Source organism: Bubalus bubalis, chromosome 1, assembly GCF_019923935.1.
Source record: "Bubalus bubalis isolate 160015118507 breed Murrah chromosome 1, NDDB_SH_1, whole genome shotgun sequence".
Lineage (NCBI taxonomy): Eukaryota > Metazoa > Chordata > Mammalia > Artiodactyla > Bovidae > Bubalus > Bubalus bubalis.
This window is the reverse complement of record NC_059157.1, coordinates 104,507,597-104,522,556: the sequence shown is the minus strand read 5'-3', so window position 1 is coordinate 104,522,556 and position 14,960 is coordinate 104,507,597. Positions and strand designations below refer to the sequence as shown.

Below are 14,960 nucleotides of genomic sequence, written 5' to 3'. Positions count from 1 at the left end.
GATAAGATGACTGTTGAACGGATGGTTCCTGATATGGACAGAGACACGGGGTCCTGAGCACAAGCGGAAGGATAGACGGATGAACATCTCTTCCATAGTTACAAGAAAGAAGAAGGAAGGGTAGAGATAGATGCAAGCTGTGTGTAGGCTTGGTTCTGAAAGGTTGAGAGGTGTCCCAAATGGTTGCTCCTAGGGAGCAAGGTGCTGCCAAGAGTAAGTGAGGAGGAGATTTGAGGAAAGTAGAAGTGTAAAATAGTTCTTGGGACAAACAGGATGACAGGTTGACCAGAAGAACACAGTGGGATTCTCCTTGGCAGTGCGGAAGGTCTAGGTGAGTCTGGTGGGTTTTTATAGTACCCATTCTGTCTTGTGTGACTTTCTCCAGAAGTTCAGTGACCAAGGTGGAAACTTAGAGAAGATGTGCCTTTTAGTTCAAATTAGGATGGAATTTTACATAATAAGCGTGAAAAGATATTAGGGGTTTTAGTTTCTTTTTGATCCAATCTGAGGCCAGAATGAAAAGGCAGTAAAAGGGCTCTGTTCAACTCTCTAAGCCTCTGGTGAGCATCTACATTGCACCAGGCACTGTGTTTGGTACAGAAAAAACAGTCTAGTTTAGTTTAAAGGCTGACATCTAGTCCAAAAGGCCAAGAACAGATGATTAGATAACCTTTGCCAAAAGACACAGAAACCCACGTCATTACTTTCTTCTGCCTTCTCCTTCCTCCCATTCTGGCATTACCTAGTTATTTTCTTGCTTTCTCACTAAATATCTACTCTCTGCCTTATTGACAAGCCTCTAATATACAACATACATATGTAAGTGACAATTCTGATTTCTTCCATCATCATTTTGCTAACATATGATCATTTAGGAACAATTAGGTCATCTACTTGAAGTGTGGTATTGGTCCTGGGTGAATTTTCTCTGAATTTTAAGAGCTTCCATCTAACTGTACATAGACTGTTTATTTATTTATTTATTTTCTTGGAAAAAGGTATGGAGAGAGGAAGAGTGGGTAGGTACAAGAGAAGAAGGGGAAAAGGGAAAGAAAGCTAATGATCTATAGAAGACCTGGTATAGCAGCTCACCTTTGTTACTCCAAGGAACTCTCACTTAAAATGAATGGATGAGCCTCCATTCCTAATGGTGTCCTATGTCATCAGGCTCCAAAATAGCTTCCAGACCTGGAGACCTTTCAGAGTACTAAAGATTAACTAAACTTCAGCTTCTAGTAGCATAAAACAAGATATAAAAAAGACCTAAAGAATGTGTAAATTCTTAATTGCCAATAACACTAGGATTCCCCATTCAGATGTATTCTGTTATAAAGTGGTGGCTTGCAAAGATGACAGCTTTCCTTTATTTGAACACATTCCATTCTCCTAGATTTCCTTTAGGAAATGACATTAAGACCATTTGACTCAAAACTCAACTGTAGATACATCTGGGATAAAATTTGCCAGCTGTTGAACAACACAGCTGTATTTTTTTAATAGTTACTTCTTTCATGATTCTATAATTCACATTTATTGTAAAATATTAAGGAAGTATGGAGAAAATATTCACAATCCCCCTAAACAGAAAAAGTGATTATTAACAATTTTTTAGATCACCTTCTAGTCTTTCTTCTGAATTTAACATGATTGAGCATATACTGTATGTGTAAGGTTGTATTCTATTGTTTACTAAATATTATGTAAGCCCTTTTCAGTATAATTACATACAGCCACCATAATGTCTGAATAGTTTCCTATCATATAAAACTCCCAGAATTTTCCTAACAATGCCCTAAGTATAGATATTTGGGTTTTTTCCAGTATGTGCACTTTTATACTTTAAAGTCTTTTAAGATGTAATGTGTTACCTGAATTGGCAAACTTGGAGGAAACTTGAGGAAGGCAGGCAGTGACGCCATCCATCGAGAGATGGTCAGGCAACAGTGTCACCCTGTTCAGAGAGTTACTAATTGCTAATGACTTCATGGCAAATAGATGGGGAAACAGTGGAAACAGTGTCAGACTTTAGTTTCCTGGGCTCCAAAATCACTGCAGATGGTGACTGCAGCCATGAAATTAAAAGACGCTTACTCCTTGAAAGGAAAGTTATGACCAACCTAGATAGCATATTCAAAAGCAGAGACATTACTTTGCCAACAAAGGTCCGTCTAGTCAAGGCTATGGTTTTTCCTGTGGCCGTGTGTGGATGTGAGAGTTGGACTGTGAAGAAGGCTGAGCGCCGAAGAATTGATGCTTTTGAATTGTGGTGTTGGAGAAGACTCTTGAGAGTCCCTTGGACTGCAAGGAGATCCAACCAGTCCATTCTGAAGGAGATCAGCCCTGGGATTTCTTTGGAAGGAATGATGCTGAAGCTGAAACTCCAGTACTTTGGCCACCTCATGCGAAGACTTGACTCATTGGAAAAGACTCTGATGCTGAGAGGGATTGGAGGCAGGAGGAGAAGGGGACGACAGAGGATGAGATGGCTGGATGGCATCACTGACTCGATGGACGTGAGTCTGAGTGAACTCTGGGAGTTGGTGATGGACAGGGAGGCCTGGTGTGCTGCGATTCATGGGGTCGCAAAGAGTCGGACACAATTGAGCCACTGAACTGAACTGAACTGAACTGAATGACTATGAAACTCATATTTAAATTTTTAAGTAGTTGTTACAGGATTTATCTAAGCTTTTTTCCCTAAAATTCAAATTCTATTTTTTTAGTTCTAAAGTATACATTTAGTTTGGTTTGCATTTGTTATAGTAATGATGTAAAAGAAAAAAATCCATTCAAAATCTCACTACCCAGAGAGTTAACACTTTGGGGAATATATTTCCAAACATATCTATTTATCTGTCTATTTTTCTTTGTCTTTCTCTTTTCAAAATAAAAGGAAAATCTGCTGGCTGTTTTGCAATCTGCTTTTTTACTCATTGTAACAGGCATTTTCCATAATAATAAATATAGATCTACATTATCTTTTTGACAGCCACATTGTACTCCAGTAGAGGGTAATTTATTGAATAAGTCACTTACAGATGGACATTTAGGATATTTGGAAATTTTTTCTAACTAAACAATGCTACAGTAACCATCTCTATACATATATGCATTTTTTTTTTAAATTCACTTGCCTGATTATTTCCTTAGGGTAATTTCTAGTAGTGAAACTGCCAAAGTAAAATTTATCTGCTGCTAAAGTGTCCTCCAGCAAAATTGTATCAATGTATATCCCCTGCTGCTACTGCTGCTTTGTCACTTCAGTCAAGTCCAACTCTGTGCAACCCTATGGACTGTAACCTGCCAGGCTCCTCTGTCCATGGGATTCTCCAGGCAAGAGTACTGGAGTGGGTTGTCATGCTGTCTTCCAGACTCAGGGATCAAACCCAGGCCTCCTGCATTGCAAGGCAGATTCTTTACTGCTAAGCCACTAGGGAAAACCATGTATACCCCTACCAGCAAAGAAAGAGGCTGCCCATTTCTCTGCATCTTCACTAATTCTGTAGTTGTCAATTGTACTTTTTGCCATGTAAGTGAATATTTTTATATTGGGGTACAAGATGCTTTTTCCAAGCATACAATCCCATCTGAAAACTTAAAGGATATTACATTTTATTACATGGAAATAGAAATCACTGTGGTAAACAGTATTTTTTAAAAAACTAGGGAAATACTATGACATATCCTTAATATTTTAAAAGTAGATATAATCAACGATGAAAAGGTGAATAATACAGTAAAAACATGCGAAGGGCGAATGAGCAGCCTCACAGGCGTTCTGTTGTTTAGTCTCACCCTTTGCTGCAAAGGCAGTGCCCACTCTTGTCCTGTGAGGTCACCTCTAGCGCTGTTTCCTGTGCTCTGCTGGCACCCCCCACCCTCACCGCTCTCCCAGGGAAAGTTGTGGGGAGAGAAGCACCACTCGGGAGACCAGCAGAGTTTCTTTCTGGGTGAGGGACGGTCAGTACTTTCCCTGGTTTCACACATTTATGTTTATTTGACATCACCATTCCCCCAAAGGGACAGGCTAATTGTTCACTCATATGAATGTGAAAGTGATCATCTGAGCTCTGCCATCAGAGTCCAGAATCAGTAAATTATTGGGAAGGGAAAAATACACACTGGCAACATTGCCTGATCTGTGTCTCCAGGGCAGAATTGACACTATTCTTCTACCAGATGTAGATAGAGATTTCTGGATGTTCTCATAAATAAAGTGCTAGAGGCCATGTCATCAGTGTCCTCCACCTTTCCCTCTCTCTGACTCCCATGTGTATTACTACATACTTAATGAAATGGAATATTTTTCAGCAACTTCAGGGAAAGTGAAAGACGCTAAGAGGCAGAAATGCCGCGCTGACAGCATCCTCCCCTGCCCTTCACAGCGCAGACTGACAGAGCATCTTCCCTGTGTTTTGGAATAGTGAGCATCTGGCTCCCGGCATGTGCACCCCAAGTCTCTCTGAGGGGCAAGAGTTGTGCAGCACTGTTCTGAGTGGTAATTGGAGCATTCCTTCAGCACAAAAAGTTCATTTGCAGATGATAAGGGATGCCATGTGCTCTGGGGCATTTTTTCTACGTCTTTAAAGAAAAACCATGTCCAGAAGTCATATGCAGTTCCTTAAATCCTTAGGCAGTGTCCAGAAGGGAAGCAGAAAAGAAACTATCATGTTCAAGATTGTACAGAAGCTCCTTTAGGCCAATTACAAGCTGAGGCAAGTGGTAGGAACCAGGCCTAGTAAATAACTCCTCTACCTGAGCAGTGAAACTGCCCAAGAAGTGGGAGCATCTGACTACCAGCTAGGCTTCAGTGATGCCCCTGGAGCAGTTAAAGACTGGCACTGCCATAATGTAGGCTCAGAGTGCCGAATGTTTAACTTTCTTATTGATGCCCTTAGAAAATGTCACATATTATACCCCTGCCTCTATAACATGGCCTATACTCAGAGGCCAAACAGGACCTAATAATGATGATTGGTGTTGTGTTATTTATTAGCATGAATCTTCCCTCCATTCTTTCTCACCCTTTTCTTCCCCAAACATCATTGCCAATTGAAAGCTGGGCAGTGGTGTATGTATAGGATATACATTATATATATGTTTGGTACAAATGGGCTTTCCCAATGGCTCAGTGGTAAAGAATCTGCTTGCAGTGCATAAGACATGGGTTTGATCCCTGGGTATATCCCCTGAAGGAGGAAATAGCAACCCACTCCAGTATTCTTGCCTGAAAATTCCCGTGGACAGAGGAGCCTAGCAGCCTACAGTCCAAAGGGTAGCAGAGTCTGTCTGACACAACTGAGCCACTGAGTTCAACAACAACAATGGTACATATACCACCTAATTAGTCAAAGAGTCTTTCTACTCTCTTGTAGAAGAGGTCTTTGTAGTGATACTTTTTTTTTTTCCTTTCATAGATTCTTTCTGCACTCTTTCTGTCAGAGATCAGATCAGTCACTCAGTCGTGTCTGACTCTTCGTGACCCCATGAATCGCAGCATGCCAGGCCTCCCTGTCCATCACCAACTCCCGGAGTTCACTCAGACTCATGTCTATCAAGTCAGTGATGCCATCCAGCCATCTCATCCTCTGTCATCCCCTTCTCCTCTTGCCCCCAATCCCTCCCAGCATCAGAGTCTTTTCCAATGAGTCAACTCTTCGCATCAGGTGGCCAAAGTACTGGAGTTTCAGCTTTAGCATCATTCCTTCCAAAGAAATCCCAGGGCTGATCTCCTTCAGAATGGACTGGTTGGATCTCCTTGCAGTCCAAGAGACTCTCAAGAGTCTTCTCCAACACCACAGTTCAAAAGCATCAGTTCTTCGGTGCTCAGCCTTCTTCACAGTACAACTCTCACATCCATACATGACCACAGGAAAAACCATAGCCTTGACTAGAAGGACCTTTGTTGGCAAAGTAATGTCTCTGCTTTTGAATATGCTATCTAGGTTAGTCATAACTTTCCTTCCAAGGAGTAAGTGTCTTTTAATTTCATGGCTGCAGTCACCATCTGCAGTGATTTTGGAGCCCAAAAAACTAAAGTCTGACACTGTTTCCACTGTTTCCCCATCTATTTCCCATGAAGTGATGGGACCGGATGCCATGATCTTCGTTTTCTGAATGTTGAGCTTTAAGCCCGCTTTTTCACTCTCCACTTTCACTTTCATCAAGAGGCTTTTTAGTTCCTCTTCACTTTCTGCCATAAGGGTGGTGTCATATGCATATCTGAGGTTATTGATATTTCTCTCGGCAATCTTGATTCCAGCTTGTGCTTCTTCCAGTCCGGCGTTTCTCATGATGTACTCTGCATATAAGTTAAATAAACAGGGTGACAATATACAGCCTTGACGAACTCCTTTTCCTATTTGGAACCAGTCTGTCGTTCCATGTCCAGTTCTAACTGTTGCTTCCTGACCTGCATACAAATTTCTCAAGAGGCAGATCAGGTGGTCTGGTATTCCCATCTCTTGAAGAGTTTTCCACAGTGTATTGTGATCCACACAGTCAAAGGCTTTGTCATAGTCAATAAAGCAGAAATAGATGTTTTTCTGGAACTCTCTTGCTTTTTCGATGATCCAGCAGATGTTGGCAATTTGATCTCTGGTTCCTCTGCCTTTTCTAAAACCAGCTTGAATATCTGGAAGTTCATGGTTCACGTATTGCTGAAGCCTGGCTTGGAGAATTTTGAGCATTACTTTACTAGCGTGTGAGATGAGTGCAATTGTGTGGTAGTTTGAGCATTCTTTGGCATTGCCTTTCTTCGGGATTGGAATGAAAACTTGACCTTTTCCAGTCCTATGGCCCCTGCTGAGTTTTCCAAATTTGCTGGCATATTGAGTGCAGCACTTTCACAGCATCATCTTTCAGGATTTGGAATAGCTCAACTGGAATTCCATCACCTCCACTAGCTTTGTTCGTAGTGATGCTTTCTAAGGCCCACTTGACTTCACATTCCAGGATGTCTGGCTCTAGGTGAGTGATCACACCATCGTGATTATCTGGGTCATGAAGATCTTTATTGTACAGTTCTTCTGTGTATACTTGCCACCTCTTCTTAATATCTTCTGCTTCTGTTAGGTCCATACCATTTCTGTCCTTTATCGAGCCCATCTTTGCATGAAATGTTCCTTTGGTATCTCTGATTTTCTTGAAGAGATCTCTAGTCTTTCCCATTCTGTTTTTTTCCTCTATTTCTTTGCATTGATCGCTGAAGAAGGCTTTCTTATCTCTTCTTGCTATTCTTTGGAACTCTGCATTCAGATGTTTATATCTTTCCTTTTTGCCTTTGCTTTTCGCTTCTCTTCTTTTCACAGCTATTTGTAAGGCCTCCCCAGAGAGCCATTTTCTCATTTCTTCTAATGTGAGGTTATTGAAGATAAATCAGAAATACCAACCTTATCCCAGAGAATAATTTCCAGATATTTATTTAGAATGGCCACCTTACCCTCTCACACTTTTAATAAGCTAAAACTGATTCCACTTTTAGTTCCCCCCTGGAAATTTCTAGACTTTGGTACATGGAAAGTAATTATCACCTCTAATTTAAAGTTAATCCTATATTTTGAATGCAAGAAGCATGTGTCTCATGACAGAAATTGAGTAAAAATTACACCTAAATCCTCTAGCAATGTCCTTCATTCTGGTCCATACAAGTTAGTCAAGGGTGCATAAGAGAAGTAGTGGGAAGTCTCTGATTAGAATCATTTTCTGGGATTTTTGCCCCCTCCTTTTTCCATCATTATGAAACTCGAATAGTCTACTACATTGGTTCTTCACCAAGAGATTCTGCATACTCCTCTACGACTTTTTATTTATTTTATTGAAGCCTAATTGATTTACAATGTTGTGTTAATTTCTTTTGTATAGCAAAGTGACTTAATTATATATATATAATTTTTTTAATTTTTAAAATTTTCAAAAATTTTATGAAAGCAGTGATAAACACTGTGAAAAAAAATTAACATGAAGATGCAAAAGAGGGCCTCAAAAATCATAAAATGTTGGGGAGGAGAGTAAGAAAATGTAGATTTTTTTTTCCTAGAATGTGTTTGAGCCTATATGACTACCAGTCTACCAGTTTTAATAATAGCACTTTTCAGTGAAGATTAGAAAGAATCTTAATACTGTTTAGTTTCCCCCAAATATATGAAGTATCTGTTGACAAGGTGTCTATAACAATCTATCTATCTCTATTTATTTATTAATATAGATAATACAAAGGGTCAATTTCTTGGTCGTCTTATTATCACCAGTCATGAACATCTCCTATCTAGAATCTGTACAGAGGTCAACCACCTCACAGTAGGTTGTGTGTTCACCATCCACTCCAACTCTCTAAAAAGAGACAAATTTCAGAAATGTACACTAACATTCAGAAAACTACTTCAGAGATCTGAATCTTGGAGCAGGAATCCAAGAGAAATCTTACTGGTCACAATTATTGGGAATTTCCCCCTTTTCCCCAAACAACAAAGAACTATAGTGAAAACACTTTAAAGACTACCTTTTAAGTGATTTTGGTGTTGGATTCTGATTTATTCTTTTTTAGAAAATGAGGGACTACATTTAAATTCCAAATAAATGCTTTTACCTAATAAGATATGAATGTACAATTTTTGACTGTTGTGATATAATGATCGTTCATCAAGTCCAGTGTCTAATAATCATTTCCTCTTTAGTAATGACCAAGAGATAGAGGCCTCTTTTAAAGAGTAGATGGGAGTTTTACGGGTAGCTCCCCAAGGGGACATAGAGTTGAAACAAGGAGGGATGTAATTAGAAGCCAGAAAAACAAGGGAGAGCTGGGTGCACATTAACAGTGCCAGCCACTCTAAAACAAGTTAGGCTTTAGTCAAGATGTAATCAAAAACATGTACTCTAGATATTCATCCATTTCTAGGATTGTGCAGGGTTTAATTTCCTCTCATCTCTTAGCAAAAAATAACTTGATCTAAGAAGAAAGATTTCTCCACACCACAGTCAGATTATTTCCTGGGACCAGTACACCCTTGGCAGACCACACTGACTTGTGGACCAGCCTGAGGATCCAGGGAAAACAGACAGAGTGACCCAGAGGGACAGAGTCAGGGCCAGCTGTGGACTGGAGTCTATGCCATCTTCCAAAAACTACCCCAAATCAGTCTTTTATTTCCTTTCTCAACAATAGGCATTAAAAAACCTAAAGATCAAAGGTCCTTTTCAGGCCTGAGCTATTCGTGTGATTGTAGGGATTATTTCTAGGTCAGCTGCAGCTACCTTTTGCTGTGGCTGGACGCTCAGAGCAATCCCCTACAGGGACACATGCGCACACAGTCTATTGGTATGGGCTTTTCTCCCGCCTATTAGATGCATTACAAATTTGCTTTTAATGGGGCCTCTCTGCATTCAACAGAAATATTTCTGGAACTCTCCTGGCTCCCACAACATTTGCTGGGTGCACACTTAATATGTTTTAGCTTTACTGCCTGAAGATGGAATCAGGGACATCTACCTGCACATGACAGTGCTTTGGCTCTTGCAGTTGCAGAACTTAATGTATGTATCAGTAATGAAAATCTTAATTAAGAAAGCTGCATCATTGTCCATGAACACTCATTTTTCTCCCCCTGCAAAGCCCTTTGTGTATTTCAGTATATACCTGGTCCAGACAGACAGAGCCCTCGAAGAGCTTGTCTGGCAGATCTTCTCTTGATTATTAACAGCTAGCGAATGACAAAGTCTCGCTTTCCTTTTGTCTTGAAACTGAGGCTTGGAACAGCACAGCACACAATGTACTGTAGGATTTGTTTGTGTTTTTTTAAACTTGCTTTTATTACGTTGGTGGGTTTAAAAATCCGACAGTGTTGATCAAAACTAATTTAGGTAACTTAGAGTTGCTAAAACACTAGCAGATGCATATTTACACATATACTCTCAGAGAAATGTAATTTTCCATATAGAAACAATGCACAAACATAAGAAGGGACAATTTTAAGCTGTTTGCCCATGTTTCTGGCGCCTTTGCCCTCTGTGCTTAAAGCCTGCCAAGTCCCAACTTCCACAACCTTAGCAGTTCCTTCTTTCTCTGCATCAATATCCACATGCCAGCTGTCAGTTGTGCAAAGTAACATGCTTTGGAAGATGGAATCACTTCCATCTTCCATGGAAGATGGAGTCAGGCAGGCAAGTGACCATACCCATAAAAAAACTGAGTTATTGAGATCTTTTGAAAAGGTGGCCTATAATTATGTTTATGAAACAATATCCGATTATAATATTTTAATCATTCCCAAATCATAGTTCCCCAAATAAAGTTAATTCATTTGAAATTCTCTTAAAAGCCTCAAAACATTTTACTCTTAAAATGTAGCAACTCCAGAACCTTGAATTGTGACCTACATGATGAAGAGAGAGACTCATGTCTCCTCCACCTGTGTGTATCGTCAGTCTTCTGCATTTTCTAAGTCCATGGTCCACAGTGTTAACCATTTCCTGGAAGAGCCATGCAAGTAATTGAATTGGGCTCCAGCTCTATACTTCCATAATGCTTTCTACTGGAATAGAAGGACACGGCCATCTAAAGAAAGTCTGGTAATAAATATTTAGAACTTGTCTTCTTATTGTACATATACTGCCCTCAACAAGAGAAGAGCAGACACACTGTCTCTGGAGATACTAGTATGATAATATTTATTTACTTTGCTTCTTAGAACTTCACATACTTTAGCACATTTATTTTCAAAACCACTATAAAATAGTTAACAGTCAGCTTTCTGCATATCTGTAGCATGGAAAATTTGTGTAAATAGCCTCTATGTATCACATAAATATGAGGAAGACCTTATTATGCAAAAGTTATTTTCAAATATACTTATGTTAAGTCTCACGGTTGCATTCAACATTTTGAATTAGGATTAAATATGTAAAGTAAATAAAATAGACTGATGTTTTACCGAAAGAGGTTAGGAGGAAAGCTATCAGAGCTCTTAGGTGCTAGATGGGAAGCACTATGAACAAGTTGTTTTACTCTGGAAGATTCTCCTTTTTGAGAATCATCTGGCCAACCCTGCCATAAATTCTAAAGAAACTGTGAAGTAACTGGCCTAGAAATATGTTGCAGGTATATAACGTAAGGCATATAGTAGACTGTCAATAAATGTTTGGAGAATGAATAAATTATGAATGAATAAGGGAAAAAGTAAATTTTGTTGGCATTTCGAAGACTAAACCAGAGATCAGGTACTTTTCTTTTTCTTTATTTTTTTTTTTATTTTTTTTCTCTTTATTTTATTTTTTTTTAATCTTATTTTATTTTTAAACTTTACATAATTGTATTAGTTTTGCCAAATATCAAAATGAATCCGCCACAGGTATACATGTGTTCCCCATCCTGAACCCTCCTCCCTCCTCCCTCCCCATACCATCCCTCTGGGTCGTCCCAGTGCACCAGCCCCAAGCATCCAGTATCGTGCTTCAAACCTGGACTGGCAGATTTGGGAGAATGGCATTGAAACATGTAAAATATCATGTATGAAACGAGTTGCCAGGTACTTTTCTTAATCTTGGAAAGTACTTGATTAGAAATTTGAAGTTTGCTGAATTTCTCATCCTTGATATTCAACTTTCTAAGCAATAGAATATTCTATAGAGGGGAGAGGGGTAGGGGAGCGGGGGGAAGGATGGATTAGGAATTTGAGATTAATAGATGCAAACTATTATATATAGAATGGATAAAAAACAATGTCCTTTTGTATAGCACAGGGAACTATTCTACCCTGTGATAAACGACAATGGAAAAGAATGTGTGTATATATATATATATATATATATGTACCTATACATATATACATATATATTACTGAATCACTTTGCTATACAGTAGAAATTAACACATTGTAAATCAACTTCCATAAAATATTTTTTTAAATACTCAATAGAATTATGAAGAATCCTAAGGTTTAAAATGTGAGTAGATTGGTTACCTTCTGTCTCTGGAACCCTGTGTGTGTGTGTGTGTAGTACCTGTGTGTATACACGTTATCTCCATCCATGTATGTAAACAATCACTGGATCACAATGTAAAATGAACTTACTGTGAGTCCTGAGTAAAAATGTTTGGAAAAAATAGGTAGATCAAGATAATATGTTTTTCTATTCAGCATACCTACAATGTGCTTATAACTGAAGAGTGACTAGGCCCATTAATAGACAACGAAGCCTGGTATGCTGCAGTCCATGGGGTCGCAAAGAGTCGGACACAACTGAGCAACTGAACTGAACTGAGACCCATTAAATAGGCAGACATCAGGCCTTCTGATGATTTACCCTCATCTCTGCCTCTCTGCCAAGACCTCAATGCGTTTCCACATTTTTGTGCTTAAAATACCATATGCTGTCTCAACTTTGGCCCAGTCAACAAGCTGAGGAATCAAGCAAGTTTAGGGCCAAAAAGTGCCATGCAACTGGAGCAAAGGGTCTTGGGAAAGCATACCAGCTGACTGGAAGAATGCTGTTCAGTCCAAACCTGGCCACCATTTGCTCCCACACAGAAATACATCCACTACCAATGTCATAGGTGATCCCACCAGCAAACCTGTGCTCCATGGTCCTCCAGAACAGCATATTTATGTTAGCACCTAATGAAATGTCCATAAAGCAACATACGGTCTGTTATATTTAAGTACCCATGACTTCCTTATTTCAAAAGTACCTTTAAACATAGTAATAACATTTCTCTATATGCAAACCTCTGTACATAAAAAGGTTTACATTTTAAAACAAACATGTTTTTGAGTTCTATCCAAATTCAAAAAAAGCATCTGAAAAATTTAACAGCTGAAAAACACTTTCTTCTTGCTGGGAAAACTTAAACCTTGCTAGGCTTTATGCAACTTTAAAAAAAAAAAATCACTTCTGTGCTGAGAACTAGCATGAGAAATCTCAGCATGAAAGGTTGTTGGAATTTTTTTCTTCAGAGAGCTAAAACCAATCGTTGGTTATAGAGTGATGCCACAATATGCATATGCTTTGTTAGGAACAAATATGATCTAATTTCAAGGGCATCTTCAACCAAAATTAGGGGGGAAATGATAAAGGCTACTTAAGCAGCAATCCAGCGTCTGAGAGCAAAGCTTGAGGACCTCATTGTCCCATCAAGGTCTTGAAACGCTGCTAACCCTGAACTGGTTGTTACTGTTTGAAAAGCCTACGGGTATTTGTTTTATTGTGGTCTCACTCAATCCTTCCTCAACCGAGAGGATCTCACAAGGGAAGCGCAGCTCTGTGATGGTGTCCTGGACTTTGTTTTCTGTTTGTTTCAGCACTTCAATAAATGGTCTGTTACCTGCCATTATGACCTGCATGCATTTGCCGAGCAGTTTTTCAAATCAAAACAAATTATGTGGCTGTGTTTCTAGAAAGCCTAACCATTTGAAGATACTATGGAATTGGAAACTTGCGTAGACATGGCCATGCAATTGTAGGTTCATACACATATGTTCAGGCATATTCAGGAAAATAGGAAAAACAAAAAAAGACTGGACAATGCAAATATGGAAATACAGCTTGTTCAAACATTTGCAGCCCATACTCCTAACAGTGTACATATGTAGAAGTGACTTTGTAAAGAAGGCCCACACTCAAGCATATTCCTCTTAATAGTCTCTTGAAAATTAAAGAACATAGCATAAATTTCAATATCATAATGGCTTCCTTTCAAGTGTGATGCCTTTGGGTAGGACTTAGGGGGCCACTTCCTTTATGGGAAGAGAGATAGCAACAACGTACTCTATTATTTACTGGGTGATTTTTGAGAGAAACAAGTCCTTCCTTGAAGACAGGCGTGGATATTTCAAGACCTCCTCAGAAAATTTTTTCAGCACCTTCTGTGCTCCAAATCTGAGGCATCGTGTTTCAGTATAACTGAGTAACAGGCTGGCAAATTCCCTGCTTTCCTATTCACCAAAATCCAAAATAGAACTCAGAAAAACTCCCTCCTTCATCACCATACCCCACAAAAAAACACTCCACCGGGACCCCCAGGGAGAAATAGACACCCCCTCCCCCGAAAAAAGACCAAAAACAAAAACCACCAACCAGTAAATAGAACCAGTCCTGAAAGACAAATTCCCAGCTGTAACTGTAGCACTTTGCTCAGTACTGTGAGCTTGCTAGAGCTGGCACGTTTTTTAAAATACAGATGCATAAATGTGCTGTCTGAGCCAGAGGAGATGCAGCATTCCCTTTGGTATTTCTTATCTAGACTAGTCGGCATCACCCGTGCAATTAACATGAACTCAGGGAAACTTTGGGAGATGGTGAGGGACAGGGAGGCCTGGTGTGCTGTACTCCATGGAGTAGCAGAGTTGAATGTGACTGGGCGACTGAACAACATCTAGAGTACACTGCAAAGGAGTAGCCTCCTGAGACCCAAAGTAAAAGACTCAATTTGCCATCTGACCACTTTTTTAAAATTAAGACTTCCTGTGACTTAATTTCTCATAACATCTTTAGAAAACCACCTTTTTCAGACTTCTGAAGCATATTCTAAATTCAAACGTTCACTGTCTGTATCTTACACGTATACACATATGCATACACATTTAGAGATTATATATTTAAAGTGAAATATGTAATATGGACTGCTTTATAAGTTTCCAAAAGAGTGTGCATATGTGTGTGTGTGTTTGATAATTATTTTACAGTGGACATAATTTAATCAAACCAGTGGGAAATCTTTGTAAACCAATATGTATATTCAGGCTTCCCAGTTGGCTCAGTGGTTAAAAATCCACCTGCCAATGCAGGAGATGCAAGAGACATGGGTCCAATCCATGGGTCAGGAAGATTCCCTGGAGAAGGAAATGGCAACTCACTCCAGTATTCTTGCCTAGGAAATCCCACAGACAGAGGAGCCTGGCAGGCTACAGTCCGTGGGGTCACAAGAGAGTTGGACATGACTTAGCAACTGAACAACAATATGCATA

At 39.5% G+C, this 14,960-nt stretch overlaps 1 protein-coding gene across 26 annotated transcripts in view; it reads left to right on the top strand.

The window, feature by feature from the left end:
• ZBTB20 (zinc finger and BTB domain containing 20) overlaps positions 1 to 14,960 on the top strand; it is an 869,399-nt gene that overhangs the window by 676,525 nt on the left and 177,914 nt on the right. The gene's annotated exons all lie outside the window — the stretch shown is intronic.